Below are 19,872 nucleotides of genomic sequence, written 5' to 3'. Positions count from 1 at the left end.
TTGTAGATTCAGGTGCTGCCCTGAGTCTTATGGATCTCTCATTTGCTAAGCGCTGTGGTTTTATTCTTGAACCATTAGAAAATCCTATCCCTCTTAGGGGTATTGATGCTACGCCATTGGCAGAAAATAAGCCGCAGTATTGGACACAGGTTACCATGTGCATGACTCCTGAACACCGCGAGGTGATACGTTTTCTCGTTCTACATAAAATGCATGATTTGGTTGTTTTGGGGCTGCCATGGTTACAGACCCATAATCCAGTCCTTGACTGGAAGGCTATGTCAGTGTCTAGTTGGGGCTGTTGTGGTATTCATGAGGATTCCCTGCCTGTGTCTATTGCTTCTTCTACGCCTTCGGAAGTTCCGGAGTACTTGTCTGATTATCAGGATGTCTTTAGCGAGTCCAGGTCCAGTGCATTGCCTCCTCATAGGGAATGTGACTGTGCAATAGATTTGATTCCAGGCAGTAAATTTCCTAAGGGAAGACTGTTTAATCTGTCGATACCTGAACATACCGCTATGCGTTCATATATCAAGGAGTCTCTGGAGAAAGGACACATCCGTCCGTCTTCTTCCCCTCTTGGTGCGGGATTCTTTTTTGTGGCTAAAAAGGACGGATCTTTGAGGCCTTGTATTGACTATTGGCTTTTAAATAAGATCACTGTCAAATTTCAGTATCCTTTGCCGCTGTTGTCTGACTTGTTTGCCCGGATTAAAGGTGCCAAGTGGTTTACCAAGATAGACCTTCGTGGTGCGTACAACCTTGTGCGCATTAAGCAAGGGGATGAATGGAAAACCGCATTCAATACGCCCGAAGGTCATTTTGAGTACTTGGTGATGCCTTTTGGGCTCTCTAATGCCCCTTCAGTTTCTCAGTCCTTTATGCATGACATTTTCCGGAACTATCTGGATAAATTTCTGATCGTTTATCTGGATGATATTCTGTTTTTTTCTGATAATTGGGACTCGCATGTGGAGCAGGTCAGGATGGTCTTTAAAATTTTGCGTGAAAATTCTTTGTTTGTCAAGGGCTCAAAGTGTCTTTTTGGTGTACAGAAGGTTCCCTTTTTGGGGTTCATTTTTTCCCCTTCTGCTGTGGAGATGGACCCAGTCAAGGTCCGAGCTATTCTTGATTGGACTCAGCCCTCGTCAGTTAAGAGTCTTCAGAAGTTCTTGGGTTTCGCTAACTTCTACCGTCGTTTTATCGCTAACTTTTCTAGCATTGTGAAACCTTTGACGGATATGACCAAGAAGGGCTCCGATGTGGTTAATTGGGCTCCTGCTGCCGTGGAGGCTTTCCAGGAGTTGAAACGTCGGTTTACTTCGGCGCCTGTTTTGTGTCAGCCTGATGTCTCGCTTCCCTTTCAAGTTGAGGTGGATGCTTCAGAGATTGGAGCAGGGGCCGTTTTGTCGCAGAGAGGCCCTGGTTGCTCTGTTATGAGACCTTGCGCCTTTTTCTCTAGGAAGTTTTCGCCTGCGGAGCGAAATTATGATGTGGGCAATCGGGAGTTGTTGGCCATGAAATGGGCATTTGAGGAGTGGCGTCATTGGCTCGAGGGTGCTAAGCATCGTGTGGTGGTCTTGACTGATCACAAAAATCTGATGTATCTCGAGTCTGCTAAACGCCTGAATCCTAGACAGGCCCGCTGGTCATTGTTTTTCTCCCGTTTTGACTTTGTTGTCTCGTATTTACCAGGTTCAAAGAATGTGAAGGCCGATGCTCTTTCCAGGAGCTTTGTGCCTGATGCTCCTGGAGTCGCTGAACCTGTTGGTATTCTTAAGGATGGTATTATCTTGTCAGCTATTTCTCCAGATCTGCGACGTGTGTTGCAGAGATTTCAGGCTGATAGGCCTGATTCTTGTCCACCTGACAGACTGTTTGTGCCTGATAAGTGGACCAGCAGAGTCATTTCCGAGGTTCATTCCTCGGTGTTGGCAGGTCACCCAGGAATTTTTGGCACCAGAGATCTGGTGGCCAGATCCTTTTGGTGGCCTTCCTTGTCTAGGGATGTGCGGTCATTTGTACAGTCCTGTGGGACTTGTGCTCGAGCTAAGCCTTGCTGTTCTCGTGCCAGCGGGTTGCTCTTGCCCTTGCCTGTCCCTAAGAGACCTTGGACACATATCTCCATGGATTTCATTTCTGATCTTCCGGTGTCTCAGGGCATGTCTGTTATCTGGGTGATATGTGATCGCTTCTCCAAGATGATCCATTTGGTTCCTTTGCCTAAGCTGCCTTCCTCTTCCGATCTGGTTCCTGTGTTTTTCCAGAACGTGGTTCGTTTGCACGGCATCCCTGAGAATATTGTGTCAGACAGAGGATCCCAGTTCGTTTCCAGATTCTGGCGATCCTTTTGTAGTAGGATGGGCATTGACTTGTCGTTTTCGTCTGCTTTCCATCCTCAGACTAATGGACAGACGGAGCAAACTAATCAGACTTTGGAGGCTTATTTGAGGTGTTTTGTCTCTGCTGATCAGGACGATTGGGTGACCTTCTTGCCGTTAGCTGAGTTTGCCCTTAATAATCGGGCTAGTTCCGCCACCTTGGTTTCGCCGTTTTTCTGCAACTCTGGTTTCCACCCTCGTTTTTCTTCGGGTCATGTGGAACCTTCTGACTGCCCTGGGGTGGATTCTGTGGTGGATAGGTTGCAGCGGATCTGGAATCTTGTGGTGGACAACTTGAAGTTGTCACAGGAGAGGGCTCAGCGCTTTGCCAACCGCCGCCGCGGTGTGGGTCCCCGACTACGTGTTGGGGATTTGGTGTGGCTTTCTTCCCGCTTTGTTCCTATGAAGGTTTCCTCTCCCAAATTTAAACCTCGTTTTATTGGTCCTTACAAGATATTGGAAATTCTTAATCCTGTATCCTTTCGCCTGGATCTTCCTGTGTCATTTGCTATCCACAACGTGTTTCATAGGTCCTTGTTGCGGCGGTACGTTGTGCCTGTGGTTCCTTCTGCTGAGCCTCCTGCTCCGGTGTTGGTTGAAGGCGAGTTGGAGTACGTGGTGGAGAAGATCTTGGATTCTCGTCTCTCCAGGCGGAGGCTTCAGTACCTGGTCAAGTGGAAGGGCTATGGTCAGGAAGATAATTCCTGGGTGGTCGCCTCTGATGTTCATGCGGCCGATTTAGTTCGTGCCTTTCACGCCGCTCATCCTGATCACCCTGGTGGTCGTGGTGAGGGTTCGGTGACCCCTCACTAAGGGGGGGGTACTGTTGTGATTTTGATTTTTGCTCCCTCTAGTGGTCATTAGTGATTTGACTCTGGAGCGTCTGTCTTTTTCTATATCCTCACCTGGGCCGTTAGTTCAGGGGCGTTGCTATATAAGCTCCCTGGACCTTTAGTTCAATGCCTGGCATCGTTGAAATCAGAGCTAATCTGTTGTGCTCTTGTCCTCTGATCCTGGTTCCTGTTTTTCAAGCTAAGTCTGCTTCTTTGCTTTTTGCTTTTGTTTTGTTTGGTATTTTTGTCCAGCTTGTTCCTATCTGTATCCTGACCTTTGCTGGAAGCTCTAGGGGGCTGGTGTTCTCCCCCCGGACCGTTAGACGGTTCGGGGGTTCTTGAATCTCCAGCGTGGATTTTTATAGGGTTTTTGTTGACCAGATAAGTTATCTTGCTATATTCTGCTATTAGTAAGCTGGCCTCTCTTTGCTGAACCTGGTTCATTTCTGTGTTTGTCATTTCCTCTTACCTCACCGTTATTATTTGTGGGGGGCTTGTATCTTGCTTTGGGGTCCCTTTCTCTGGAGGCAAGAGAGGTCTTTGTTTTCTTCTCCTAGGGGTAGTTAGATTCTCCGGCTGGCGCGAGTCATCTAGCGATCACCGTAGGCATGATCCCCGGCTACTTCTAGTGTTGGCGTTAGGAGTAGCTATTTGGTCAACCCAGTTACCACAGCCCTATGAGCTGGATTTTTGTATCTTGCAGACTTACATGTTCCTCTGAGACCCTGTCCACTGGGGTCATAACAGATCTGGGTCTCTAAGCTTTCCCTCGGACAACAGAGGTGACAGCCCCGACAGTTCTGGACCCAGCACAAGACATGTACCCCCGGTCCGGTCCTTCTTCTTACAGGTGAGCACAACGCAATGACAGGACATTAAGTGGAAGAACTTTGTACAACATCAGATGATTAGATCAGTAAGATGGATCAAAGATGTGTGAAAACATTTGAGCAAGACAGTGGAAATGATGTGCTATGATGGAAAATTAATACATTTGATTCAGACAATTCTTCTTGTATCTTTTGGATCTCTTTCCGCAGCTCTTCCACCGATCCTGGTTTGGTGGCCATTGTCACGTTTGTGAAAAGTGCATTATATAGTGCAGAGTGCAAATGAATACGTGTTAAAGTGAATCAATGTGTTAACAATAAACTACTAAATATAAGAAGGTGCTATGAAAAGGAAAAAAAGAGAAAAGAGGGAAGGATGAAAGAAGTAAGTGAAAAGGTGCAAATGCGTACAAGTGTACCTCTATATAATTGAATAACGTATAGTAAAAATAAATGAGAGAAAAAAGATATACATATGTGCACATAGAAGAAAAAATATATACAGGCATATAAATAAAATAAAAGCATGCAAAGGCATGAAATTTTTCTTCATATGGTACAATAAACAAGGAAAAGGGAAATGGTGAGTAAACATATAAAAATACAGTTTTCCCACCCTGAACTTATACCCATTGGAAGAAGCTAATGTGAAACACCAGTTGGGGTCTTGGTCTTTTCCACTCATATCTCTTTCCTATCTATTATTTTACATCAATACTTGCACTGATGCTGCCGTCACTTTTGGTCTCTATTATGTCTGACTCAGTCACTTCGCTCATTCTCATATCCATATAAATATATAGATTTGGTGCATTATGTATTGTACGTGAGTAATCCCGATGTTATCCTGATCTGTTTCCTAGGAGGTATCCATTTCTGTGTTCCACATTCTTTTATTGCATTTCTATTTTATGTTTTTTGATAACTTCTAGATAAAGGTTGTCATTTTTAGCTGAGTCTTTTGGTTCAATCTCACCCATTAGTAAGTTTTTAGCCATCCATGCAAAATTCAATCTATGGTAGGTATGGCCAATCTGGACAAACACTTCAGATACAGTCACCTTAATTTTTTTACCAACAGTCACAATTTTTGCAGGATTTTCTCCAATTTTGTATTTTTCATATTATACAAATTTAACAAATATAAAATTTTATAATCATATGTTAATAATGAGATTTGGGTTTTGATGGTGGTGGTTTGGACTGGGGGAGTAAAGGCGAGTGTGGGGTAGGCAACTGAACTGTATTGATTAAAGTCAGTAAGTATCCAGCACAGTCACAACATTGTTGTGAGGAGTCGAATGTATACAACAGGGCAAGTATTGAAGAATATGAGCTCTTAGTAAAAAAAAAAAGGAAAGTATTATGTCTCTCCCATTTAAATTTGTTTTACATTGATGTTTTGTATTATTGGGCAACATTATACTACCATATAGAAGTGTGATAACATTGCCAGACACAGCATATATAATACCACCATATATTTCAAAGTAATAGGCAGTATCTAATGTTGCCTTAAATGGATCACCTAATACTGGAATCTAAGCTTACCAAGTGACGGGTTAACAATACACGGCTTATCAGAAAAAATCCTGTTAAAATATACCATTTATTGAAATCAAATACTAACAAAGTCAAAAAGAGACCAGAAAAATAGAAATACTCATGGCTACAGATGGGTGAATCTGAACAGTAAAGTTCGGCGTTCGTAACGAACACCTACTGTTCGGGCATGGACACCGAACACGGACTTCATCAGGAAGTCCGTAGTGTTCAGGTTTGGCTGCCCAAACACTAGATGTTTGCCACGCTGTCATGTGCATGACAGTGCGGCAAACACCACTTCTGATCGGCAGTGAAATAATCCCTGCTGGTCAGACAGCTGCAGTTCCCACGCTGTCAAAAGACCGTGCAAGCGCTCAGCTGTGATTGCAAGTATAAAGTTTACCTCCAGTCATAGGTGTCAGCAGATGGGACTACATCTCCCATCATCTGACACCTGCTGCCACTAATAACAGCAAGAGCTTGGGTGGAATTAGGTGTTGAGTAGAACTGTGTTTGTTATTTTTAAATAAAAATGAAAAAGTGTGTTTTGTTTTATTTCTAATAAAGGACTTTACTCTTTCTGTGTCTTTATTTACCAGGTAACGACAGGATTAGTAATGGATGGGTGTCTTACATTCGCCTCTCCATTACTAAGCCATTGGATTGATGCCACCTGACAATACAAAGGTGACATCAACCCCACAAATATGAAACTTGCCATCGCTACAGGGCAAGTGGGAAGAGCCGGGCAAAGCGCCAGAATTGGCACATCTAGTAGATGTGACTTTCCTGGGCAGCTGCAGGCTGCTATTTTTAGGCGGGGGGGGGGAGCAATATCCATTGTCCCTTACTAACCTGAGAATACCAGCCCCCAGCTGTCTGCTTTAACAAGGCTGGTTGTCAAAAATGGGGAGGACCCCACGCCATTTTTTAAATTATTTATTTAAATAATTTAAAAATACAGCATGGGGACCCCTCTATTCTTGATAGCTAGACTTGTTGAAGCTGACAGCTGAGGGTTGCAGCCCCTAGCTGTGAGTTTTGCCTGGCTGGTTATCAAAAATACAAGGAAACACATCCCGGGTTTTCTGTTAATTATTTATTTACTGTGCAGGAGTTCGCTAATGAATACACCCATCAGCCGCTCCTCCTCTCGTTGTTATTAGTGGCAGCAAGTGTCAGATGATGGGAGCTGTAGTCCCATCCACTGACACCAGTGACCGGAGGTAAACTTTATATCTCCGATCATAGCTGAGCACTCATGCTGTCTTTTGACAGCATGGGAACCGAAGCTCTGACTTGCGGGGATGATTTCACCGCCGATCAGAAGCGGTGTTTTCGGCGCTGTCTTGCACATGACATTGTGGCAAATATTGGATGTTCGGGCCCCTCATTCAAGTGAATGGGGTCCAGGTTAAGGTTCAGGTTCAAGTACTGTCCTGGTACCCAAACCCAAACATTTTGTAACTGTTCAGCCGAACCCGCTGGACCCGAACATCCAGGTGTCTGCCCATCTCTACTCATGGCATCATTTACTGTTATTTATCGGTGTTGTGTTGGAATATTCTACCTAACGTACCTGATTTAGATTATATATCTGTGATTTATTGGAATTTTTGAATTTTCTATTAACAAAGATCTGACATCATGGTCACAAGGACCCTGGCCTTATTTACAGTATAGGACATATACCAAGTTGAAGCAGGGATAGCCGTCTGTGAATGGGGGTGCCACATTGCGACCAACCTAGGGTGCCAACCTCCGCAGCAAGGCATTGACATTCATGAGGGACATGTAAAGGATAGTTAGGATTTATATCTTATTTATCTGGCTAGGCAATTATCTTGTCTATCTATATATTAGTGTCTATTGTTGTGGCATCGTATGTCAAGATTATATTCACTTGAGTAAGGTGTGTGAAAAATGTGTGGCCTGCTTCAGTATTTGGTACTTTATACCTGATATATGGCATTTTTCATGATATTTAATCACTTAAGGTATAGTTCAATATGCTAAATCTTCTTAAGTATCTTGTGGCTATTTGGACTATCTGTGATTTATCTCTTTGTAATATTTAGTCTTGTTTCTGAACACCCAAATAATGTTTTCTTTTTGATGGATAGTGGCTTGTTGAGGTTATTGTCTGTTAGTCTTAAAAATAATTTTTATTAATTTAATAAGGAAGGGTTACAATACACACATAAGGAAATCTACATAGAAATAGTATCTGTAACAAGAAAAATGGGAGGAAAAGGGAAGGGAGAAACAGAATGCAGATAGGAGGGACATAGAAAAATAAATACATATGTACATAAAAGCAGGGGCGGACCTACCGCCGGTTCAACTGGTGCAGCCGCACCGGGGCCGGAGGTGGAGGGGGGCCCTTGCAGGCAGGGACATACAGGGGCCCGGCTTTGTGCTGCTGCAGTAGATCGGTGCACGGGTGCAGGCCCCGCACTGTATTAGCAGTGTACAAGTGCCGGCCGGCATCCTCCTATTGCAGACACAGCAGGAGCCTGTGTGTCTGCTGATCTGACGTCACCTGCGCGCCGGAGAGGAGAGATGAAGTTAGTAGAAAGCCATGGGGTCCCGGCAGGAGGTATGTGACGGGCTTCATCTCACTCCTGCTTTCTTATCTGCTTTCTGTAGAGGATCTCTCTGTACTGTGAGATTTATTGCACCACCTTAAGTTTACATACAGATAAGGTCTCGGCTCCAGCGTCACCCGATCTGCATGTAAGCTGAAGCTGCAGCAATAAGTCACAGTGATCCTCACCCTGCACTGTGTGACCCTGAGCCCGGCTCCAGGACATCCCACATTATATATCAGATATATATTTGTACTATGTGCACATATATAGTGTTATGTGCACTGAGCACTGACCAGGCTGCAGGAACTCACATTATAATATAGTATATTATAATGTGAGTTCCTGCAGCCTGGTCAGTGCTCAGTGTATATAACACTATATATGTGCACATAGTACAGTGCACAGTATATACAGTATGGAGCATCATGTGCAGTCATTATACAGTATGGAGCATCATGTGCGGTCATTATACAGTATGGAGCATCATGCGCGGCCATTATACAGTATGGAGCATCATGTGCGGTCATTATACAGTATGGAGCATCATGTGCAGTCATTATACAGTATGGAGCATCATGTGCGGTCAATATACAGTATGGAGCATCATGTGCGGTCATTATACAGTATGGAGCCTCATGTGCGGTCAATATACAGTATGGAGCATCATGTGTGGCCATTATACAGAATGGAGCATCATGTGCGGCCATTATACAGTATGGAGCATCATGTGCGGTCATTATACAGTATGGAGCATTATGTGCGGTCATTATACAGTATGGAGCATCATGTGCGGTCATTATACAGTATGGAGCATCATGTGCGGTCATTATACAGTATGGAGCATCATGTGCGGTCATTATACAGTATGGAGCCTCATGTGCGGTCAATATACAGTATGGAGCATCATGTGTGGCCATTATACAGAATGGAGCATCATGTGCGGCCATTATACAGTATGGAGCATCATGTGCGGTCATTATACAGTATGGAGCATTATGTGCGGTCATTATACAGTATGGAGCATCATGTGCGGTCATTATACAGTATGGAGCATCATGTGCGGTCATTATACAGTATGGAGCATCATGTGCGGTCATTATACAATATGGAGCATCATGAGGGGTCATTATACAGTATGGAGCATCATGTGCGGTCAGTATACAGCATGGAGCATCATGTGCGGTCATTATACAGTATGGAGCATCATGTGCGGTCATTATACAGTATGGAGCATCATGTGCGGTCAGTATACAGCATGGAGCATCATGTGCGGTCAGTATACAGCATGGAGCATCATGTGCGGTCATTATACAGTATGGAGCATCATGTGCGGTCATTATACAGTATGGAGCATCATGTGCGGTCAATATACAATATGGAGCATCATGTGCGGCCATTATACAGTATGGAGCATCATGTGCGGTCATTATACAGTATGGAGCATCATGTGCGGTCATTATACAGTATGGAGCATCATGTGTGGCCATTATACAATATGGAGCATCATGTGCAGTTATTATACAGTATGGAGCATCATGTGCGGTCATTATACAGTATGGAGCATCATGTGCGGTCATTATACAGTATGGAGCATTATCTGCGGTCATTATACAGTATTGACCATCATGTGTGGCCATTATACAGTATGGAGCACTGTGTGGCCATATTTTTTTATTTATAATTATTCTTTATGAAAGTGTGATCAGCAGTGCTAAATGGGTGTGGTTGGGACGTGGATATGGGTGTGACTAGTTATGAATGGGTGTGGCCAGAGGCGTGGCCTAAAATTTGCCGCGCCGCGCAACGCGCCGCAAGCTTTGTCCCTCTTTCCCATTTTCAAAAGTTGGGAGGTATGATGCTGGGCAGGGAGGGGGGCCCAAACACATTTCTTGCACAGGGGCCCAAAGCTGTCAGTGTCCGCCACTGCATAAAAGGTCAACTGAGCCTATTGCACCTTATATAATATTTGCAGAAAAAAACCAACTTAAAGTCTATTAAATAAAAAATAAATGGTATAGATTCCCACTATACATATTTTTCATGTTTTATTTTTATGGACTCCTATTTATGAGGCTATGTCGAGTTACATATGGACCATTTCAAGTTGTAACTTGAAAATGAGTTGTTTCTGATTGCATATGTATATTCAAACATATTATTGTTAATAATTCTGTCTATAACTTCTATATTGAAGGAATACACTTTTTTCCAAGCTAGAGTGCCACCCTCCACAACTATTAAGGGACGAATCTCAGGGCATAATTAGGGTGAGAGAGTTTTCCACATTTAATTTGATCTTTTCCTGGTCTCGTTTTGACTATTTTAATATTTTATTTCAATAAATGTTATGTTTTTTTCTGATATCACCTAATACTGCCATGAATACTTCTTATATAGCCTACAGTATACAGTTCTAATTAATGCTGTGTGATATTCATATCCTCGCAGGGACTTTTAGGCTGTTGCCAATTTTATGCCTCCACAAACTCAGAGGTGTATCTAGGGTTTCTGGCACCCGGGGCAAGAATTCATTTTGGCGCCCCCCCCAAGGACATATGCCCCCCGTCAGCCCCATCATTTCCCTCTCCTCCCCCACCATCCCCATCATTCCCCTCTCCTCGTCAGCCCCATCATTGCCCTCTCCTCCTCCACCATCCCCATCATTGCTCTCTCCCCGTCAGCCCCATCATTGCCCTCTCCTCCGCCACGATTCCCATCATTGCTCTCTCCCCGTCAGCCCCATCATTGCCCTCTCCTCCGCCACCATCCCCATCATTGCGCTCTCCCCGTCAGCCCCATCTTTGCCTTCTCCTCCCCCCACACACACCATTCACTTCTCTGCACATTCCCCTGCAGCGCGACACACACACACACACACACACACACACACCCAATACTGAGCCACACACATACACACATTCACATACACACACACAAACACATACACACATTCACATACACACACACATACACACATTCACATACACACACATTCACATATACACAAACACACATACACACATACCCACACACATTATCACACACACATTCACATACACACATTCACATACACACACACACACATTCACACGCATTCATATACACACATTCACATACACACACATTCACATACACACACACACATTCTCACACACACACACACACATTCTCACACACACACACATTCACATACACACATTCACACACACCTCTCACCTCTCCTCGCGCTCTGCCACAGCATCTCATCACCTTCCTCTGACACAGCCGGCCGCTGAATGATGACGTCATCCAGCGGCGCATCTGTGTGAGAGGAAGCAGGAAGACAGATCGCTGGGCAGCGGAGCTGCAGGGATTTCTCCCTGCCCGCCGCAGCCACTCTGCAGGGGCCCCCCTCCACCTCTGCGTTGGGAGCCGGCGCTCTGCAGCTTCTCTGTGCCGGCTGTCAGCTTGACAGTCGGCACAGAGAACAGCTGACTCCCTCACCGGGGGCGGCAGAATGCAGCCGCCGGGGGAGACACTGCGGACTGCCGAATTAGGCGGCCCGACTGCGCCCCCCTGCCAGCTGCGCCCGGGGCAAATGCCCCGGCTGCCCCTTCTAGATACGCCACTGCACAAACTAGCCCTACCATAGAGATCCTTTTTGGCTAAAACGCCTGATAACAGTGCCTCTTGGTCTTCCCTGCTTAGCAATGGAAAATTTAGCCTGTATGATCAAGCTTTATGGGTATCAAATGCAAGATTAAAATTCAACAGTATGCAAACAGAATACCCATTTCTTATTATTTAGTAAATGTATTGTGTTGTTGAGTCGTCCGCACGGGCAGTGTGTTAATCGGTACGGGTTCGTTACTTAAAGGGACGTGTTATGGCGGCGGTGACCCAGTCCGTGGCCCTGGGCGCCCATGTTAAAGGGATGGTCTTTAGAGGGGTTGTGGAAATAAGGAAAGTTTGTGACACCACCTGTGGTTCTCATTCAGAGGTGACCGACGCTGCTTAAAGGGGTCCTGTGGGGGCGATGGTGCTGCAGCAAAGATGGTGTCGCTTCCCACAGGTGAAGCGGTGTCCCCAGGGCTCCCGGTATATTTGGCAGGGATAGTGAATGTCACAAATAATTGGAGGACACAGGGGTGCAGTCTTTTCCTGGTTAACTGAGATGGTATTCAGCCTCAGTCCAGGATACCTTAACAGCTGTAGCTGGAGTCCAGGCAGCCTGAAGACAGGTGGAAATGCCCTTGACAGGTCAGTTTGGGAGCCTTCCACTATGTGCTGGTCTGTGGTCACTTGCTGCCTGTAGCTCTCTAACAAGGCCCTCTTTCTTCCCTGTCCAGGGACAGTATGTAACAACCCTGCTGGCATCACTGCATGGCCTCCCATCCCCCAACTGCATTACACTCAAACTCACTTCTCTGGGCCATCTTGTGACTTCCCTCTGCTGCCAGCTCCATGCTGTGTGCCTCATGTCGGCTGCTTGCTCTGTGCATACTCTGTCTGTGTGCATAGAGGGGCGGCACTGGCAACTCATGTGTCTTATTGAGACTGTGTGCACCTTGCTAAGGTGTCCCCGGCCAATTGCCATGAGGCTTCCTGTATTTAAGACATCCCCACCCTTTGGTGGGGGCCTGTGCAACTTACTCCCTCAGTTAGTTCTTAGCTGCTGAGGTGCCAGGCCCTGTCTCTGTTACTCTTGTGTCCGTCACCCAGGGGGGCGTGGTACCCTGGTTTGTGTCCTGTGTTAGCCACCCAGTGGGGCATAGTACCCTGGCCTGTGTCCTTGTGTAGCCACCCAGCAGGGCGTAGTACCCTGGCCTTTGTCCTTGTGTAGCCACCCAGTGGTGTGCAACGCCCCAGGGTCCTGGTCATCGCAGTGGTATTGCTTTCCTCTTGGGGAGAGTGAAGAAGGATAACTGCATCCAAGTATCACAAACTTGCAACACATTTCACACTCCAGACCACCAAGGGGAGCTTCTGCTCCTATTTATTAGGTCACTCCCATATATATATAACTGGTAGTCTGTAGGGAAAGTTAGAACATTCCAGACAGTGGTCTGAGGAGGATGGAAGGTTAAAGGAGCTGTGCATGCCCTCAGAGCTGCAGCTCCCAGAAAGAGACATTCAGAAGGCAGAACTGTATTGCAGCGAGCATACAAGGAAGTGGTAGCAAAGAAGAGGATACCAGAAGGAGACCATCCCTGCACAGGCTGCGTCCTTCTGAGGCGCAGAAGCCCGGTAGCCGGAACACCGAGGGAGTAAGGACCTTTATGCTTTGCTCCAGAGACCGGCAGGACAGCTAATTGCAAGTTACCTGTCCGCCTTACTCCCAGGAGGCACGGTGACACCTACAGAGCTGGGTTATCTAAGAGACCCTATAAACAGGCTCAAGTCACCAGTCAGACGGGTATTGTCCTATCCTATATGGGGGACAGAGAGAGAGAAACACCACATCTGTGAGACTCTTATGTGAAGCCATAGGCAGTAAGGGACTACACCACTGCAGCGCAAGGGAAGGCTACTGATTTCCACCTGGACAAGTGGACTCTGGACTTGCCTCCAAACTGGCCGGACTCTGCCTGCCCTGTGATCTGGTGCCCTGGACTGTGGATGCTGAAGTCTTCAGTAAAGGTAGAGAGACTGCAACCTTGTGTCTTTGTTCTTCCCTGCGCCTCTCACCATCCACCATTTACACACCGGGAAGCCCTGGGGATACACTTCACCTGTGGGAAGATATACCAACTAGCTGCCATAACATCACCCCAGCGGACCCCTTAAAGCAGCATCGGTCACCCTGACCGAATACCACAGGTGGCATCATGAACACAAACTTTATCCCTTTAAAGACCTTTCCCTTTTACACGGATGTCCCAGGGCCACAGACCGCGTCAGTCACCGTGACATCCCCCTGTGAACCGAAGGACCCAGTACCGAGTACCCCTCAACCACATGGGGGCAATCCAGAGGCGTCGTACCCTGGCTTGTGTCTGTGTCTCTATGCCTTGTCTCGTTCCTGACTCTGTCTTAGTCTAGTCCTGCTCCTGTGTTATATCCCGTTTATATCCCTGTCTTTGTTTGCTTTCTCTGCTGTGCGTACTCTGTGTCTTGCTTTGCTCTGCTCTGCACTCTGTATCTGGCTTTGCTCTGCTTTCAGCTCTGCACTCTGTCTTGCTTTGCTCTGCTTTCGGCTTTGCTCTCTGCGACCTTGCTTTGCTCCTTGCTCTGCATTCTGTGACCTGTTGTGAATTCCGTTCTCGAACTCCCTCCTGTGGTCATGAATGGTACTTCGGTGAGTTCTGTCCGTGGACTCCCTCTGGTGGCTGTGAGTGGAGCTGCTGGTTCTGAGATTCCTTCCCCACCTGCCCTCGTTTAGGGCTAGGCTGGATTCTCTATTTAACTCCACTCAGATCATTACTCCATGCCAGCTGTCAATGTTCTAGTACTGTTCATTTGTTACTTATGGTTTTTCTTGCTAAGTTCTAGTCCAGCTTGCTATCATGAAACTGCCTGGCTAGCTGGAAGCTCTGGGGGTGCAGAGTGGCACCACCGCACCGTGAGTCGGTGCGGTGGTTTTTGTAGTTTGTTGTGTTGACCGCAAAGATCCCTTTTCTATCCTCAATCTGTTTAGTTAGACTGGCCTCTCTTTGCTAAAGCCTATGTCATCCTGTGTTTGTGATTTCCTCCTAACTCACAGTCAATACTTGTGGGGGGCTGCTTTTACCTTTGGGGAAATTTCTCTGAGGCAAGTGAGGCTTTGTTTCCCTTCTTTAGGGGTAGTTAGCTCTTAGGCTGTGAAGAGGCGTCTAGGCAGAGTCAGGCACGCTCCACGGCTATTTCTAGTTGTGTTGATAGGAGTAGGGTTTGCGGTCAGCAGAGTTCCCATTTCCCCAGAGCTCGTCCCGATTCCGTGTTTAACTATCAGGTCATTCCTGGTGCACCTAACCACCAGGTCCATAACAGTGACCTTGCTCTGCACTCTGTGGTTTTGCACTCAGCTCTGCATTCTGACTTTGCTCTGTGGCTCCGCTCCTTGCGGTTCTTCCCTGCTCCACCTCCTGTGTCTCTGCTCTTGGCTCCGCCTTCTGCTCTTGGCTCCGCCTCATGCATGTCTGCACTTGGCTCCGCCTCCTGCTCTGGGCTCTGCCTCCTGCGTGTCCACACTTGGCTCCGCCCCTGCTCTTGGCCCCACCTCCTGCGTGTCCGTACTTGGCTCCAACTCCTGCTCCTGGTTTCCGCACTTGGCTCGCCTCCTGCACTTCCGTGCTTGGCTCCGCCTCCTGCTATTGGCTCCGCCTCCTGCATATCAGTTCTTGGCTCTAGCTCCTGTGCTTCCGCTTTGCATCCGCTCTTGCGGTCTTTCTCTACCTATTCATAAGTCCTCCTCTCTGAACAGGTCCTTACCTGTTTTACATACCTGCCTACAGACCGGTCCCTACCGGTTCTTCCAGTGTACCAGCCTTGTCCGCCAGTCCTGCTAGAGCCAGCCGTACCTGCCTGCCAACCAGAGAGCCAGCCGTGCCAGCCTGCCTGCCAATGTCTCTGTTGTACCCATCCGCCTGCCTGTGTCCCAGCTGTATATAGAAGTAACCTCAAGCACTCATTCATGAAAAAAACTCTTTATTAGTAGAATCCACAGCCGATAATGGTAACAGAAAAAAACTTTCCCAACGTTTCGGCCTACTCCTGGCCTTTTTCAAGGGTATTTTCTACATAAATACATAAATACACAGAGTGTATAAGTACATCAGACAATCATATATCCACTTTATGTCAAACAAAAGTCTACAAAAAGAGGCATAGCATACTTACTTGTGAATTCCCTAAAACCAAAGTAAATTTATCCTGATAACAAGCCAATATATTAATAGAGAATCTCTCAAAAGACAAAAGGGAAAGGGAAGAGGGAAAACGGGAAAAAAGGAAAATTTATATCAAGGTAACCCATCAAATGAAAAAGGAGAAAGCCCAACACCACCTGTCGGAGACAGGTACCAGAGGGTAGTGATAAAACATATTGTTCGCTTATATATTATGACCCTACTGATTCTAAAGGCTATGAAAACTAACAACAAAACCGCCAACCACTGTACCTGTAGGTAGGGGAATCGGCAATTACGATGTGCACCAGTTCCGGTGTGATGAGAAGTGCACGTTATGCTGGAGGAAGCCCTTCTTAAGCGCCGTTGTCGCTTATCCACTGCTCACTTCCGGGTGCGTCATGTGATCCGAAGCAGCCGAGTACTGAAAAAGACGAATGTAAGAGAGGAAAAAAGAAAAGAAGTGCGCAAACGAGAAGATGAAGGAAGTGCGCATGCGCTAACGAGTAAATCTGGAAAAAGCCGAGGAGCTCCAACGCAATTTCATTACTGTCGGCAGCGCACAGACGCCAGGACGGGAATCTCACCGCCATGTGTAATCAAGGGATGTATTACTGATAGCTCTGTGCGTGTGCCAGGGAGGGGATTCCACCGCTATACGTGACAACCTAAGTAGTGATTAAATAAGAGTACAGAATATGTATAAGACAAAGATAAAGGGTTAATGTAAAAAAATAAAGGAAAAAGTGTCATATACACAATACAAGAGAAGAATTCAAAGGAAGGGGGGAAGAAAATGAAGAAAAAGAAGAGAAAAGGGGGAATGGGGACAATAAAGGGGAAGGCATTGCCAGGCTCACTAGCTGACCTAAAATAAGAAAAAAGGAATAATAATATACTTATACATCAACACTAAAGTCATATATAAATGGAAATACATCATAATTAGTGTTGAGCATTCCGATACCGCAAGTATCTGGTATCGGCCGATACTTGCGGTATCGGAATTCCGATACCGAGATCCGATACTTTTGTGGTATCGGGAATCGGTATCGGATCCATATTACTGTGTAAAATAAAGAATTAAAATAAAAAATATTGATATACTCACCTCTCCGGAGGCCCCTGGACATCACCGCTGGTAACCGGCAGCCTTCTTTGCTTAAAATGAGCGCGTTTAGGGCCTTCCATGACGTCACGACTTCTGATTGGTCGCGTGCCGCTCATGTGACTGCCACGCGACCAATCACAAGCCGTGATGTCATTTTCAGGCCCTAAACTCCTCATTCTAGGAATTTAGGACCTGAGAATGACGTCGCGGCTTGTGATTGGTCGCGTGGCGGTCACATGAGCGGCATGCGACCAATCAGAAGCCGTCACTGGGGGCTAGATCTGGCCACCAGTTTAAAGCCCGCTTCTTGAATGGTAGCTATGGCAACTGCAGCTTTGTGAGCTGGCGCTTTATCTTGGTGAAGCAGCACTCCAGCCTGCAGTTTGCCACGCCTTTTCTCCTTTTTTTGGCACCCAACGCGCGGAGACCTTTCTCATATGCAATTCTTTTGCAAGGATTCTTTGAATACTGCCATATGAGATCCCTGGGACTTCACCTACATGCCTGATAGTCACTCTTCGATCTGCCAATACAACTTCTTCAACTTTTTTCACGTTTTCTTCATTCAGGGACGTGGATGGGCGTCCTTCACGATGTTCATCTTCCGTCGACGTTCTTGCCAGCTTAAATTCCTTGGCCCAGCGTGCAACTGTGGAATATGGAGGAGAAGAGTCCCCCAATGTTTCCACCAAGTCGCTGTGTATTTCTTTGGTAATTATTTTTTTCAAGCAGAGGTATTTGATGACAGCTCTGAGCTCGTTTTTTTCCATTTTGATGTTCACTCCTCGGCATTTCATATTCAAATGAATGCAGCTCCCGGGAATCGTGGTCTATTTAAGTGATTTTTTTTTCCTGGACTAGTGGGTACCTAAGAGAGAAGAAAACATTTTATTTTAATTTCTGTGTGCAATAGAAATAACCGATCATCATTACTTTTGGATCGCCCCTATTATGATCCATCTTAATAAAATGGGCCGGAATAGGTAACATCAGTCTTTTGCATCTGATAGTCGACTTATGCTGAGATATGCGGTCTCGGATATGTTGGGTAGTTTCACCCACATACCTGAGACCGCACGGACATTTAATGAAATATACGACATAGAACGAGTCGCAAGTAAAATAGCCATCAACCGGGAATATTTTGCCTGACCGTGGATGAGAAAACGTATTACCCTTAGAAATGTTGGAACATTGTAAGCAATGTAGACATGGAAAAGTTCCACGTTTCTGTGTCATAAAGGTCCTCTGGGTTATTGCTTTACTGGAGCCAATATCCACTCGGACTAGAATATTTCTAATATTAGAGGGTCTTTTATAACACATCATAGGTAATGCACTAAATTCCGGAGTATCTGGATATGATTGACTTAGGACATGCCAATGTTTGAAAACACAGTAAATATAGAAAAACTGACTGAACAGCCATCTAGTCTGAACTGGTGCATAACCAAAAAGTCTTACATAGCAAATAGATAATGGCTGCACTCAAGTTTATTGTGCTAAAGCAAGGAAATGTGCAATACATGAAATGTGAACAGCATAATGGCTTGTGAAATTTATGAAAAAACACATGAGATTTTTAGCACAAAATTTGGCCAAATGTTGTGAGCCCATTCACCAAACGTCAAGGTAATCTCAGATCGAATGGGTAACTAACCTGTCTGCCTAGTGTGAACACTTACCTATGGCTAATAAAATGGTAAAGCCTGTATTTATAGAGGAGGTTAGAACCAACTGTGTTTGGATGTAATTAAAATCACAGCATGGTGAAGGGCGGGGCGTTCAAGTCAGAAAAAGCAATACATAGTAAATATAAAAAAACTGACTGAACAGCCATCTAGTCTGAACTGGTGCATAACCAAAAAGTCTTACATAGCAAATAGATAATGGCTGCACTCAAGTTTATTGTGCTAAAGCAAGGAAATGTGCAATACATGAAATGTGAACAGCATAATGGCTTGTGAAATTTATGAAAAAACACATGAGATTTTTAGCACAAAATTTGGCCAAATGTTGTGAGCCCATTCACCATTGACGTGAATGGTGAAAATCAGAAGTATCCTCCAAATAAGATGTAATATTATTTAGCAGAGGAGTTAAAATGCGGTCTAAAATAATTGCAAGAGGTGACAAAATTGAATTTGTTGACGCCACTATGGGCCGTCCCGGTGGATTCCAAAGGTCCTTATGGACTTTGGGCAAAATGTAAAATACAGGAACAGTAGGATGTAAATTAATGAGAAATTCACTCAGTTTTTGGTCAATAGTTCCCTTTGTTACGAAACAGTTGACAATCTCCCGTATTTTCCTTGCAATTTCAAATGTAGGGTCTCTATCAATTTTCTCATATGTAGTTCCATCAGCCAAAAGAGACTGAACTATGGAAACATAATGTAACTTATCCAAGACCACAATTGAACCCCCTTTGTCAGCTGGTTTTATCACAATTTGTTAATTCATTTTCAATGTTCTAATAGCTTTCTGCTGATCCCTCGATAGATTACGTTGTACCCATAAAGAACCCCTGTGAATGTGTTGAAGATTACTTGCTATATCTTTTTTAACCAACGCAATATACGTTTTAACGGGGTGATAGGACCGTGGGGGACTAAAATTACTAGGTATGTGAAGATTTAGATTTTTAAGTACAAATTGAGTTCCTTGTTTTGAGGAACTAGATTCTAAAGATGAAATCAAATTACCATTATTATTACCTCCTTCTCGTTGGAAATGTGCCTTTAACCTTAAAGTCCTAAAGAATTCCTGATCTAAA

The sequence above is a fragment of the Ranitomeya variabilis genome, chromosome 2 (assembly GCF_051348905.1).
Source record: "Ranitomeya variabilis isolate aRanVar5 chromosome 2, aRanVar5.hap1, whole genome shotgun sequence".
NCBI lineage: Eukaryota > Metazoa > Chordata > Amphibia > Anura > Dendrobatidae > Ranitomeya > Ranitomeya variabilis.
This window is presented reverse-complemented; position numbering follows the sequence as displayed.